Below are 13382 nucleotides of genomic sequence, written 5' to 3'. Positions count from 1 at the left end.
TTTAGCAGAATTTAGACCATAGGTGTCATAATAGACTGATTTAGAGAGAGTACTTTTAAGATAAGACTTTACAAAACTCTCTTTCTTCTCCAAATTTGGAAGTCAGGGTTAACTTGTTCAACCCCATGAATGATCTTGAGTTGTGGTGGAATATCAATAGACCCATTGACAAACCCTAAAAGATCATAAGTGCTCAATAGTGTTTCCACTTGGTCTTTCCACATCAAGAAATTGGTGTCATCAAGTTTCTCAGTTATAAAACTAGTAACAGCAGAAATTGGTGGAAGGTTACCTTGATTAGAAGCTGCCATGAGAGTTGCAGACAGAAAATGCTGGTGGATTGCTCGAAGAAACAGTAACTTCTTAAAAACCTAAAAACTCTTATATTGTTTCAATTTTTGATCAATTTGTTGAATGAAGATGATCAATCTTCTGAATTTTAACTCTCTTTCTTCTGAATTTTAACTCTCTTTTGAATTTTAATGAATTTTGCGAGATGATGATGCTTGATTGTTGTTGGAGTTCATAGAAAAAGCCCTAATATCTTGGATCTAAGCTGAATCTGATACCATGTAAGCTTTACTTGAACTCAGAATTTTATTTCCAATCTTAAAACTTCATCATTTTACAATCTCTTATTTATAGAAAAGAAATAACAAACAATAACAGAAAATATGATATCAAGAAAGTTAGTTACTAATCTTAACTAACTTTTCTTTCACAGATAATTCTGTTGGGAGTGCCTTTAGCAGATTCAATGGGGTTGGAGTTGACTGTTGACTTGAGCAGAAGACCAAGACTTATTGACTCTTGACCGAGACTTTTGTTGACTGTATAAGTACCAATGTAAACCCTAATCTCCTTACTTTCTCTTTTGTAAACCCTAGTTCTCACACTGACTAAGCACCCTTGTAACAAAAAGATGAAGACCCGCCTTCCTTCTTCGGTTCTTCCCTTTATCTTTTCATCCCCTTCTTCACGGTTTAGATCTCACTTTTTCATTCTAATAAATCAATTATTAATTCCTCCTCCTCCTCCTTTAGAAGGGGCCAATTTAGAATTTACAAAATCATTTTTATAAGAAGTGCAATTGCGAAAACAAAAAAATTAACTATTAAAGATAAGCATACCTCTTCAGGCTCGATGGTCTTGTTGTCTTCATACTAGTTGACCCGTTGGGCGTTCGGTATTTTTTTGAATCATTGACGTTAGTCAACTGATGTCAATTTTTTAGATCATCGACGCTGACCTCCTTTGCCTGCGAGGCAGGGCTTTTGTTTGTTTTAGCGACGAGCTGTCATGATCCCATTTACCATAAAATCCTAATGTTATTGCGTCTGCTGCATCCGCTAGGCATAGTAAATTGGAGATGAAGCATCAGTTGGGCATAATAAATTGTGTCTTTAGTGCAGAATAACTGATAAAAAATCCAGACTCTAATTTGTGGTTTGCTATCGAGTAAAAGAAATTTAATAGTCGCGTCATTCTAGAAGAATGAGGGGCAAAGGGGTTTGTGGAAACTAGGGTTTCGGCTGAAGAAGAGAAGAGATAAGATTAGGGCAAACAGGTTAAGAATAGGGTTTTATATGGTCAACCAAAACCCTTTTCTAGTCTTCCCAGTCAAGTCAACATTATGGACCAAGACCAAGCTTCAGACCAAGTCAACAGGATTAGACCGACTTCCATTGTGTCTAAAGGCACCTGTGTGAAATCAAGAAAGTTAGTTAGACTTGTTGTTTTTCTGTTATTCTGTTTTCTGTTTTAGTTTTTTCTGTTATAACTAAACTACAACTCTCTTATCACTTCTCCTATATAAAGAAACTTGTAAACCAAAAGAGATTATTGAAAATAAAAACGAGTTAGAGAGTTTCTTACATGGTATCAGTTAGATTGTGATCCTTAGCTAGGGTTTTCTTTCTCTCCAACTCAAGAACAATCATTCCAAATCTCGCAAAATCAAAACAAGACATGATCAAAATTCAGATAAAATGGGTCATTACTAAAGATAACAAGGATCAAAATTAGATAACAAAGATCAATATCAAGTTTCAAGATCAAAAGTGATAAGTGATAAAGAATCACTTACTGTTTTTTCAGACTTATCTCCAGCTCCTCCTGGTTCTTTACTCATCTATTCAATTCACTAATCATGGCAGCCTCAAATCAAGGTAATCTTCCACCAATCTCTTCTGTTACTAACTTTATAACAGAGAAACTAGATGATAGCAATTATCTAATGTGGAAAGACCAAGTTGAAACTATGCTTGGAACTTATGATCTATTAGGGTTTGTTAATGGTACTATAGAAGAACCTCCTCAACTTAGATATATCAATGGTATAGAACAAGTAAACCCTGATTTCCAAGTATGGAGATCAAAAGAGAGTTTTGTTAGGTCATATCTTAAGAGTACTCTCTCAAAGTCTGTTTACTATGATACATATGGACTAAAAACAGCAAAGGAAATATGGGAATACCTTGATCTTACCAACAATGAAGGTCTAGAATCAAAAAAAGACCAACTTAGAAGAAAATTACAAACAATCAAGAAAGGAAATGCATCTATTGCTGAATATCTCAGAGAATTAAAGCTAATTGCTGATGCTTTAACTTCAGTACATGATAAAATCAGTAAATCTGAGCTTGTCAGACTAGACATTCATGGCTTCAACTCTGACTATGATCAATTTGTCATTGCTATAAGAGCAAATAATGAACAATTGACTTTAGCTCATCTAAAATCAAGATTAATTCAACATGAGCAGTGGTTATTACAAAAAGAAACTGATCAGGAGGCATATTATGTTAGGAGACAGTATTCAAAGCCACATCAAAGACAACCTAGTAAACCCTCACCATCTTACTATAAAAATCAAGCTTATGCAAAGAGAGATGGGTCTCCTACAAAGGGTCAATCTTCAGTAAATAATCAACTAAAAGGTCAAAAGGCTGAGGACTTTGATTTCTCTTCAGTCCCATGTGGTTTGTGTAAGAGATGGGGACATACTCCTAGTGTTTGTTATTTTAGATACAAACCAAATAAGAATCACCCAACTTATCATACTGAATCTCAATGTCCTCAAGATGATGTTGAAGAAGTTCATCATGAAGAAGATACCACAAACATGAAATCATCTATATAATAAGGGAGGAGGGTATCTTTTTCCCTCCTCCCAATGGTTAGGATTTAACCTCACCAATTTATATCAAGTGGTTGAGGATTGAGTTGTTTAGAATTGGAAGGCCTAGATCTAATTACTTTTCATCCAAAGGAAGAGAAGAAAGCAAAGAGCATCTTTCAAAGATACTCTCCCAAACAGCTCCTTCCGTCCACTCTTCTTCCAATCTTTCTCACGACATTCTCTGACTCCCTCTCTCATCTCTTTTTTTTTTTTTGAAAAATCTCCAAAACTCCTTCCCGCTCATCTCTTCTCACAGGTACGTACGTCTCTATCTCTCTATCTTTTTCTCTTTATCTTTTCTCTTTATATTTCTGTTTCTTGATCTCCCTCTCTCGCTCAGACACAGAACCTTGCTCTCTCTATCTCTCTCGGTTCATACAGGTGATTGATGTTGAAATTTGTAAGTTTTGAAATTAGGGGGTTTGATTTAGCACTTTGATTTAGGGGTTTAAATTTTATAAGTTCTGAAATTAGGGTTCAATATAATTTGATGATTTTTTAAATTAGGGGTTTGAGATAGTTAACCTTCTTTCAAGCTTTCAAGGTATGTTAAATCTAGGGTTTTGAAGATTTCATATATGTATGTAGATTGAGATGTTATTTAGGTTTTCAACCTGATTTATGTTATTGGGGTTTATGTCTAGGTTTCTTATCTATGATTTCACATCTAGGTTGCAAATACCATCTATAATGGAGTACCCGCTGTTTTGTAATTTTGCCCAATGATTTGATATGTTATCTATCTAGAACTAGAAGGGTATCTAGGTTTTCAAATACTATCACTTTGCAGTTTTGCCACCATTTTGGTTTTTTCGGGGTAGTCAAACTTAGGAGAACCCAATTTAACTGATTAAGACTTACACTATGCTGATTTTAGGGTTTGAAAAAGGTACAATGTCGGAACAACTTCTGTACACAAATTTAATTTTGCCCCTTGAGTTTGAGGTTTTACCGTGAACAGCTTTTGTCATTTTTCTCAACATCTTCTCTCGTCGAGTATGGCTTCCAAAAGTTTTACTCTCCCATGTTTTGGTTAGGGTTCCAGATAGAACTTCTCTTTCTCTCTCGATGTACGATTTTGGTTTAGTTGATATTGTGTCTATAGAACTTTTTGGTTGGTTATTACTTATTAGTGGTGATTTTCATTTTGTTGTAAACAATTTTGTTGTAAACAATAACCAGATAGAACCTCTTTCTCTTTGTTACTCGATGTTCGCCTCTCTCGCACACACACACTCACATGAAAAATTGATGTTCGCCTCTCTCGCACACACACACTCTTACGTGAAAAATTGATTAGGATTTCCCGCCCATCTCATGATCTCTCTCATCTTCTCATCTCACATCAATCTGTCCACTTGCAAGGTATCTCTCTATCTCTCTCACGCACAATCTCTCTCAGGTTTCAAGTCTCTGGATCTGACTGTAGGATTTTAAGGGTAGCAGTTCAGGTGCTTCTTCTTAAAAATTGTTTGTGTTATGTTAAATTGAGATTAAATTTGTTGTTTAGGGTAACTTTCAATGTTAGTTTTCATGATATTTGATAATACTTTGGGTTTAGGTTATGTTAACATTGAAGCTTTAAGGTTAACTTTTTTAGGTTAACAAAAAGTGAACTTTTAGGTTACCTTTTTTTTTCTATATAGTGTTACTTCGTTCTTCATTGCAACTCTCTCAGGTAAATATCTTGCCACTCTATACAGTTTGCTTGATTTTATTGTCTTTTCACCTCTACATTGTTACTGGATTCTTGGCCTCTTAGGCTTCATTATGATTTAAGTCATTAATTTGGTGTCACTACAAAAATAATGCCTAATAGGGACATACATTTTGACGTATGTCCCTAATATACTCAAAATAGGGACAGTTTTGTAATATTTGTCCCTAATAAAATCAGAATAGGGACAAATAAATGCATTTTAGGGAGGGACAAATTTTTTTGAGTAGTTGGAAAACCAAAAAAGAAAAGGCGCTCAATATAGGCGCAAATGCTTCCCGCGATTTTCACCCAAATTTGGCCCAAATGTATCCCTAGTATAATCAGATTTCTGAAAACCCTTTTTCTCTCTCCACGTTTCCCTCTCCTCATCGTTTTCCCTCCTTCAGCGGAGTTCTTCTCCATGGTGTCGATCTCCTAATCTTCACTCGGGTTAGATTTTTACTCTTGTTCTTCTCATCTTCTATTTCTTAAAACTATTTTTCAGATTATTAGAGAAAGACCGAGCTCTTTCTTCCCTAGGGTGCTGGTTCTGTTAAATATGCAACACAAAGACCTGTGAGGATATACTCTTTAGATTACAAGAGCAGGAAACACGAACTAACTATGAAGCTATAGTTTTTAAGAGGATTTTGTGTGTAATATTTTGCTCTTTTAACAATTTTACAAAAGTTTTGACATGTTTGTATATTTGCTGCGCCCTGAATTTTGAAAAAAGTAATAAACTAATAGCTTTCATTGTCTTCTATTTTGTGTGTCTATGACGCAGGAGATAAGATGGAGCTCTCCTGAGATGATGATATGCAAATGGTGTTTTCATGTTTTCCCCTACAACATGAAAAAAAAGATGGGTGGATGAAGTTAGAGTAGCTTATTTTAATAGATTTTTATCTGCTTGTGGAAGAGTCATTAGTTTATTCTCTTATTCGGGTTAAACCTTTTTCCGTCTAGGCTTGTGAATTTCGTTGGGGGACTTCTGTAAAAATGTTTATGTAAATTTCTGTGTTTTAAATCGTTTCAAGGAAAATTCTCTTTTGTGGAACTAATTACTGAATCGGCCAAATCTGTAGAGATGGTTATTAACTGTTATAGATTCAAGCAAAAGAAAATCATTGTCGATCTTACAGGGGTGCCTATTAATTTTCCCTAAAAATAAACGAGAGAAATTCCCGCCAAATTTTTAGGGACAAATAATAGTTGTCCCAAATGCGAAAGAGAGGAAATTCTTGCCAAACTTTTAGGGACAGAAAGAAACCGTCCCTAAAACAGTATTGGGGACAGAAGCCATCTGTCGCCACAACCGTCCCAACTAGTATTTGGGACGCCTGTTTCAGCGACAGACAGAAACCGTCCCCAATAAACTATTGGGGACGGTTTTGGCATTTTTGGGACGGTTTTTGCCCGTCCCAAATAGGCCCTTTTTTTGTAGTGTGTTCAACTATTATCTTGGCTCTTAAAGTCAGTATAACTTTGGAGAAATCTTTACAGTTTAGCTCTTAAAGTCAGTATCCATAGTAATTCACACACCCCTTGAGCCATACCCCGTAACTCAGATTCTGCACTTGATTTAGCAACAACTTTTTGCTTCTTAGCTCTAAATGTTACCATATTCCCACATACAAACGTAAAATATCCAGAGGTTGACCTCCTGTCCGTTATATCTCCTGCCCAATCTGCATCGGTGTATCCCATTACTTCCATATCACCACCTTTCCGGAATAAGAGACCTTTTCCCGGAGATTTCTTCAAGTACCTTAGTATTCGAAAGACTGCCTTCATATGTTCTTCACTTGGATTATGCATGAATTGACTCACGACGCTAATGAAATATGCAATATCCGGTCTAGTATGAGAAAGGTAAATTAGTCTCCCCACTAAGCGTTAGTACCTTCCTTTGTCACATGGAACTTGATCTAAAAATATTCCCAAGTGATGATTTGCTTCAATCGGTGTATCTACTGGTTTGCAATCAAGCATCCCAGTTTCAACAAGAAGATCTAATATATACTTTTGTTGGGACATGAAAATACCTTGACTTTATCTTGCAACTTCAATGCCTAAGAAGTATTTTAACTGCCCCAAATCCTTCATCTCAAATTCCTGCGACAAATAGTTTTTCAGAGCCTCCATTTCCACTGAGTCATTTCCAGTAACAACCATATCATCAACATAAACAATAAGAGCAGTAAGTTTGCCTAACTTTTGTTTTATAAACAAAGTATGATCAGAATTACATTGTTTATATCCAAATGCCTTCATGCTCTTTGTAAACCGTCCAAACCAAGCTCGTGGTGACTGTTTTAACCCGTACAATGCCTTCTTTAATTTGCATACTTTTCCTACTTCAGAATTCATGACTCCAGGTGGTAACTCCATGTATACTTCTTCTTCTTCTAAGTCTCCATTGAGAAATGCATTCTTCACGTCAAACTTTTGTTATGGCCAACCTTGATTGGCTGCAAGAGACATGAGTACACGAATAGTGTTTATCTTTGCCACCGGGGCGAAGGTCTCCTCATAATCCACACCATACGTCTGGGTATACCCTTTGGCAACAAGTCTGGCTTTGTACCTGTCAACACTTCCATCTGGATTCGTCTTTACTGTAAAGATCCAACCACACCCAACAATACGATATCCGTGGGGTTTATCAACAAGTTCCCAAGTGGAATTCTTCTGTAATGCATTCATCTCTTCATTCATAGATTTCTCCCATCGTGGATCTGATAAAGCTTCCTGCAAATTACTAGGAATAGATACATAGGATAATTGATTCATGGTGCATGTAAATGACTTAGACAACCTATTGGTGGACACATAATCAGAAATTGGGTATTTGGCTTTAGAATTAATATCTGGTTCATAAGTAAATTTTGGAATACCTTTAGTAGACCTTTCTGAACGTCTAGGTTGAACATCATTAACAGTGGTAGGATCAAGTAATACCTGAGGTTCGACATTCGGAGGCATGTCTTCGGTAGATGGTGTTAGAAAGTTGGAGTCACAGGCAACTTCTACTACTTCATTAACAGTGGAAGGATCAAGTAATACCTGAGGTTCGACATTCGGAGGGATGTCTTCGGTAGATGGTGTTAGAAAGTTGGAGTCACAGGCAACTTCTACTACTTCAGCTTGATCTCCCCCTATTGTCTGATCCTCTCCATTCTCATTAAATTCATCTTCACTACCCTGATCCCCCCCTGTAATCTGCTCTGGTTCACTCCCCTTTCCATCATCACCTAGATTACTAGGCCTATTGAAATTACTTGTCAAATCTTCTAGTTCCTGAAATATATCCCCAATAATGGGGAACTTTCCTTCACTATCATTTTGTTTCTCCCCTTGAAGGGAAGATCCCATAAAATATGCATCTAATTCTCGAAACGAAACATCTAATGAGATATATACTTTTCCCTCCTCAGGGTCATAACAACGATAACCCTTTTGAAAATCAGCATATCCAAGAAACACACACTTTCGAGCACAATGATCTAATTTTCCTCGTTGATGTTTAGGTAAATGAACAAAGACAACACACCCAAAAACACGTGGTTCTAGGTTTGGCATTGCAGGGATGGTGATAAGGTCATGGAGTTTTTTGAAAGGGGTCTGAAATTCAATGACCCTAGATGGTGTGCGGTTTATCACATAGGCAGCAGATTCATTCCGAAAAGAGATGCACGAACAACTTCTAACAGTTGTCTATTCATTCGTTCAGCTAACCCATTTTGTTGTGGGGTATAAGCGTTAGAAGTTTGATGTCGAATGCCGTTATTTATCAGGAACTTCGCCATGTCATTACTAGTAAATTCTCCTCCGTTATCAGATTGATACACTTGTATCCTCCTTTGGAATTGGGTCAAAACCATCTGAAAAAAATACTTTAAATACTTCAAAGACTTCACTTTTATGAGTGAGTAGCGATACCCACGTCATACGAGTACACTCATCGATAAAAGTCACAAAGTAACGAGCTCCAGACAAAGAAGGAATACGTGCAGGACCCCATACATCAGAGTGAATAATACTAAAAGGTTCTGAACTTTTATTGAAACTTGGAGAATATGTAATACGGTGACTTTTAGCAAGTTCACAAATATCACACTTAAATTCTGAAACACTACACTTCGAAAATAACGATGAATTTAATTTCTGAAGATATCCGAAGGAGAGATGACCCAATCGCCGATGCCATAACCAAACATTAGCTTTTGCTTCTTCAATTCCTCCAACTTTATTCACCTGATGAATCCTCTGCTCTCCACTACTAGACAGGTCCAAATAGTAGAGATTTCCCTTTCTAACACCACAACCAAGAACCTGCCGCATCACTATGTCTTGAAAAATACAGAATTGAGGCCAAAACGTCACAGTACATGCAAGTGCAGCAGTGATCCTACTGACTGATAGGATATTGTACTCTAGCGCGGGAACAATGAGGACAGAGTTTAATGTCAGATTTTCAAATATGTCAGTGGAACCTTCCCCAATTACAGGAGAGGAACCACCATCAGCTGTGTATATAGAGGTTTGGGTTGAAGGTATAATGGATGATAATATGCTAGTGTCATTTACCATGTGATATGATGTACCAGTATCAATTAACCAAGTATTATTCAAAGAATTTACAGATAAAACACTACCTTTAATTTTCATACCTGACTGGGCAACATTCACTGATGGAGGAATTATAGCAGAATCCTTCTTCGCAGATATGTTTTTCCTAGGTCGCTTTGTAAAATCCCACCATTCTGGATACCCAATGACTTCATAACACTTCTGTTTTGTGTGTCCCTTCTCTCCACAGTGGGTACACTCAAGATCAAGGCGTAAGGGTCTAGCCTCTTTGTGAGAATTCCAGGAACCTTGAGGTTGTCCCTTTTTATAGTTGACTGCCATAACTGAAGACTCAGTTACAAGTATTTGGGTTCCCATCACATGTTTGTGAACTGACACCCTTCGTACTGTCTGATAAGACTGTTCCAAAGTTAGTGGAGGGTCTTTTTGAAGAATCTCACCACGCACCTGATCATACATACTATCTAATCCAGAAAGGAACATGTGAACTCTAAGACGTCCTACATATTGTTGTAAGATGGCGATAGACTCAGCACTTTTTCCTTTCACATTGTTGCGTTGGTCAATTTCTTGAAAAATTGCTGCTAATTCATCATAATAGGTCGCAATAGATCGACCAACTTGTTTTGTTGAGAAACACTTCCTATGTAACTCAAATATTTGAGTTTCATCAGATGTGTCTGTATACATAGCTTCAAGAGAGTCCCAAACTTCTTTCGTAGTTTCCAAACAAACATACCTGTTCATTAGTGTTGTGGACATTGAGTGACACAACCATCCCTTCACATTATCATTCTCCGAGTACCAATTTTCATATTCTTCACTTCCTTCTGCAGGTTTCGCTTTAGTGCCACTAATATACCCCCACATCTTCCGACCATTAATACGCATCTTCATGACCTTTGACCAAAGGGTGTAATTGTTCTCATTCAGGGTATTACCTAATGGAAAGGGTGCATCGATGTGGTTGTGAACAACGTGAGGGTTTGATAGTACCATTGTTGCATCATCATTGGAACCCATTGAGCTTTCAATTTCAAGATTCGCAGCGGAATTCAATTCAATTCAATTCGAAATAACCATGTTCAATTACCGAACCTGCTCTCGATACCAAGTAGAAACTAATACAAATTAATAATAGATTGAGATAAACTTGTTTTCTTTTAATAATTCTTGTGTATACAATAGGAGATGTTCTTCCCCTTATATAATTACAAAAGTTACATATATAGAATATATTATATAACGTATTTAGTATATCCCATATATCCCATATATCATATATATCATATATTCAATATATATCCCATATTAAGAGAATATATTCTATATTATGTATATATGCTATATTGAGAGAATATATCCTATATTCAACAATATCCCATATATCATATATATCATATATGCAATATATATCCCATATTGAGAGAATATATTCTATATTATGTATATATGCTATATTGAGAGAATATATCCTATATTCAACATTTACCTCCAAAACAATTTAAATCCTATCAATTACACCACATATTTATAAGTTTTTCCATTATGTTCTCTTATTGTGGATGTTAAGGGAAATTTCTACCATGTAACATATTCCACTTTGACGTATTTTCTTTTGTCGCATCTATGAAAATAATATTGTTTGTAATATTTATTTTCAAATTTTTGAGACAAATAAGAAAAATTTATTTTATTTTGAAAATGGACTGCACCGTGCCGAAGGCAAGGGCTATAGCTAATATATCAAAAGATATAACTACTAGACATAAATTTTAAATTTAAATATCATGGAACTAATTTCTGATTTTAGTTGATAATTGTACAAAAATTCCAACATCTTGTCTGTGTAAGGCTCTGGATTGCTTTCTTAGCAAACATTCCATTTTGTTCACTTAATGAAACTATGATATCTTTTAAAAAAAGGTGTTTATTCCATTGTGATCTTGGTAAAGCTAAAAAAACTACGTTACTTGTATAATTTTTTGATTGGTTCAGTTATAATATTTAGTTTTTTATATATAACAAGTCCTATGTTATATTTACAGAATTTCTTTGTTTGTTTTGGGTGGTGCTGGTAAGACAAACTTGGACGGCTTAAATAAGTCTCACGATCTCATCATAATTTAGATTAATTGTTAATTAGCCATTCCGTTTTGAGAGTGAGGAGATACGGTAGAGACTGTAAAATGATTGTAACCTAATAAATGTGTCATGTGAGGAAGCAGTTGGAGGTTTCCATAGTAAGTCACTGTTGGGGTAAGCTTTAAACTTAGGGCGATTTGCTGTTAAGACCCACTTTCCTGTAATTGACTTGCTGTTTGGACTCTTTTTTCCAGTGTTTTGCATTTTGAACTCCCTTTTAACGGAATATTCCGAGACTATTCCGTCTCTGAAGTGATACCTAAAAAAACTCTCACTCAACCTTTACATAATCAATACTGCAACTTGGACCCCTTAGTTTATTTAACTTCCGGAGATGATTGTTGCCGGGTGTACGGAGATTGCGAGTCAAAATATTCGGTCCGTATGATCTCCAGGACCCATTTGGACCAACTCAACCCGTCTTTTTCTTCTATATAACTCATCTTCTTTTTCCATTTAACAACACCCACACAAAACCTAATACCCAAAATCACCTAAAATCAAGAGGATGCTTAATTATCAAATTGAAGATTGTGCATCAAGTGTGGCTGATATCGTTGCCCAAGTTAGGAGGCCAACAAATCATCTGACAAAAGCAAATTAGTTTCAGATTTACATATCAGGAGCTTTAAAGTTCTCTCACAGTTCATTAATGTCTTTTTTGGTCAACTTACAAAAGTCACAATTTCCTTCCTCTCTCTCTCTAAATCAACGTTACCGCACACAATCTCTCCCTCTTTCTCTATATCACTGTAATTTGTTTCTTTGAGAGCTTCAAATTAAGTTTCAAACTATCTGTTACATCATCATATTCAATTTCCTCATGATTTCATAAAAATAATTGTTTAATTTTGTTGATTTTGCTAGGAAAATTATTTAATATGCGACCAAATTGGTCAAGAATCATTCCATTGCCCATGGATGTGCTCGAGATGCATTAACAAGATTTACAATAGAATTAGGAAAATTGATGCGTTTCGCCGGAAGCGTGAGTATGGAGTGAATGTAAAGATCATAACAAGTAACTAGGAAGATCCGGATCACCACACTTTGATAAAGTTTCCACCATAAAGTGATAAAGAAACCGGTTGAGCTAACACCACACCAGGATAAAGTTTCCACCACCAGATGATAAAGACGCTCGAAATCCACCACCAATGACTCTTCCAAAACCAAAGGATAAAGGAAATGATCTAAACAGATCCAAAGTCACAAAAGACTCTACAATTTCTCAAGTTCGTTTTCTGATTTTTCTATTCATAATAAGCCTCATTATATAGAGGAGAATACATTAAATGAGAAATAAAAACTAGTCTACATGCATAGAAACTAGTTACATTGGAAACAGCTTAGTTTAAATGCATGAATGTAGAAAGACGAGACTAAATTTAATGCAGATTACTAAAAACGAAAATGACTATTCAAGTCTTCGAGAACCTTCATTAAAGACCACATTTATCCATTTGAGTGGTCCAACTTCAGTAAACTAACACTCAGCCCATTGGTAGGCGTGTTTGCGTATTCTAGCTTTGTTTGCTCCAACTCTGGCTGATTCAGCACTGGTGCTCCCGCATCAGACTCTCCGGGTTGGAAAGGATTTGTCCTCAAATCTGATATCACCTCGTCTTCAAAATAGGGAGAAAGATCACCCACATTGAAAGTACCCGAAACACAATAGTCACCCACAAGCTCTAGTTTGTAAGCGTTATCACCAAACTTCTCAAGTATCTTAAAAGGACCCTCTGCCCTTGGCATCAGCTT

At 36.1% G+C, this 13382-nt stretch overlaps 1 pseudogene; it reads right to left on the bottom strand.

Moving 5' to 3' along the window:
- Positions 1–6380: 6380 nt before the first annotated feature.
- On the bottom strand, positions 6381–6701 carry LOC147549106 (secreted RxLR effector protein 161 pseudogene; annotated as a pseudogene).
- Positions 6702–13382: the final 6681 nt, after the last annotated feature.

Source organism: Eschscholzia californica, unplaced genomic scaffold (assembly GCF_041429995.1).
Source record: "Eschscholzia californica isolate CP2 unplaced genomic scaffold, dmEscCali1.0.p SCAF_3, whole genome shotgun sequence".
Classification (NCBI taxonomy): Eukaryota; Viridiplantae; Streptophyta; class Magnoliopsida; order Ranunculales; family Papaveraceae; genus Eschscholzia; species Eschscholzia californica.
This window is presented reverse-complemented; position numbering and strand designations above follow the sequence as displayed.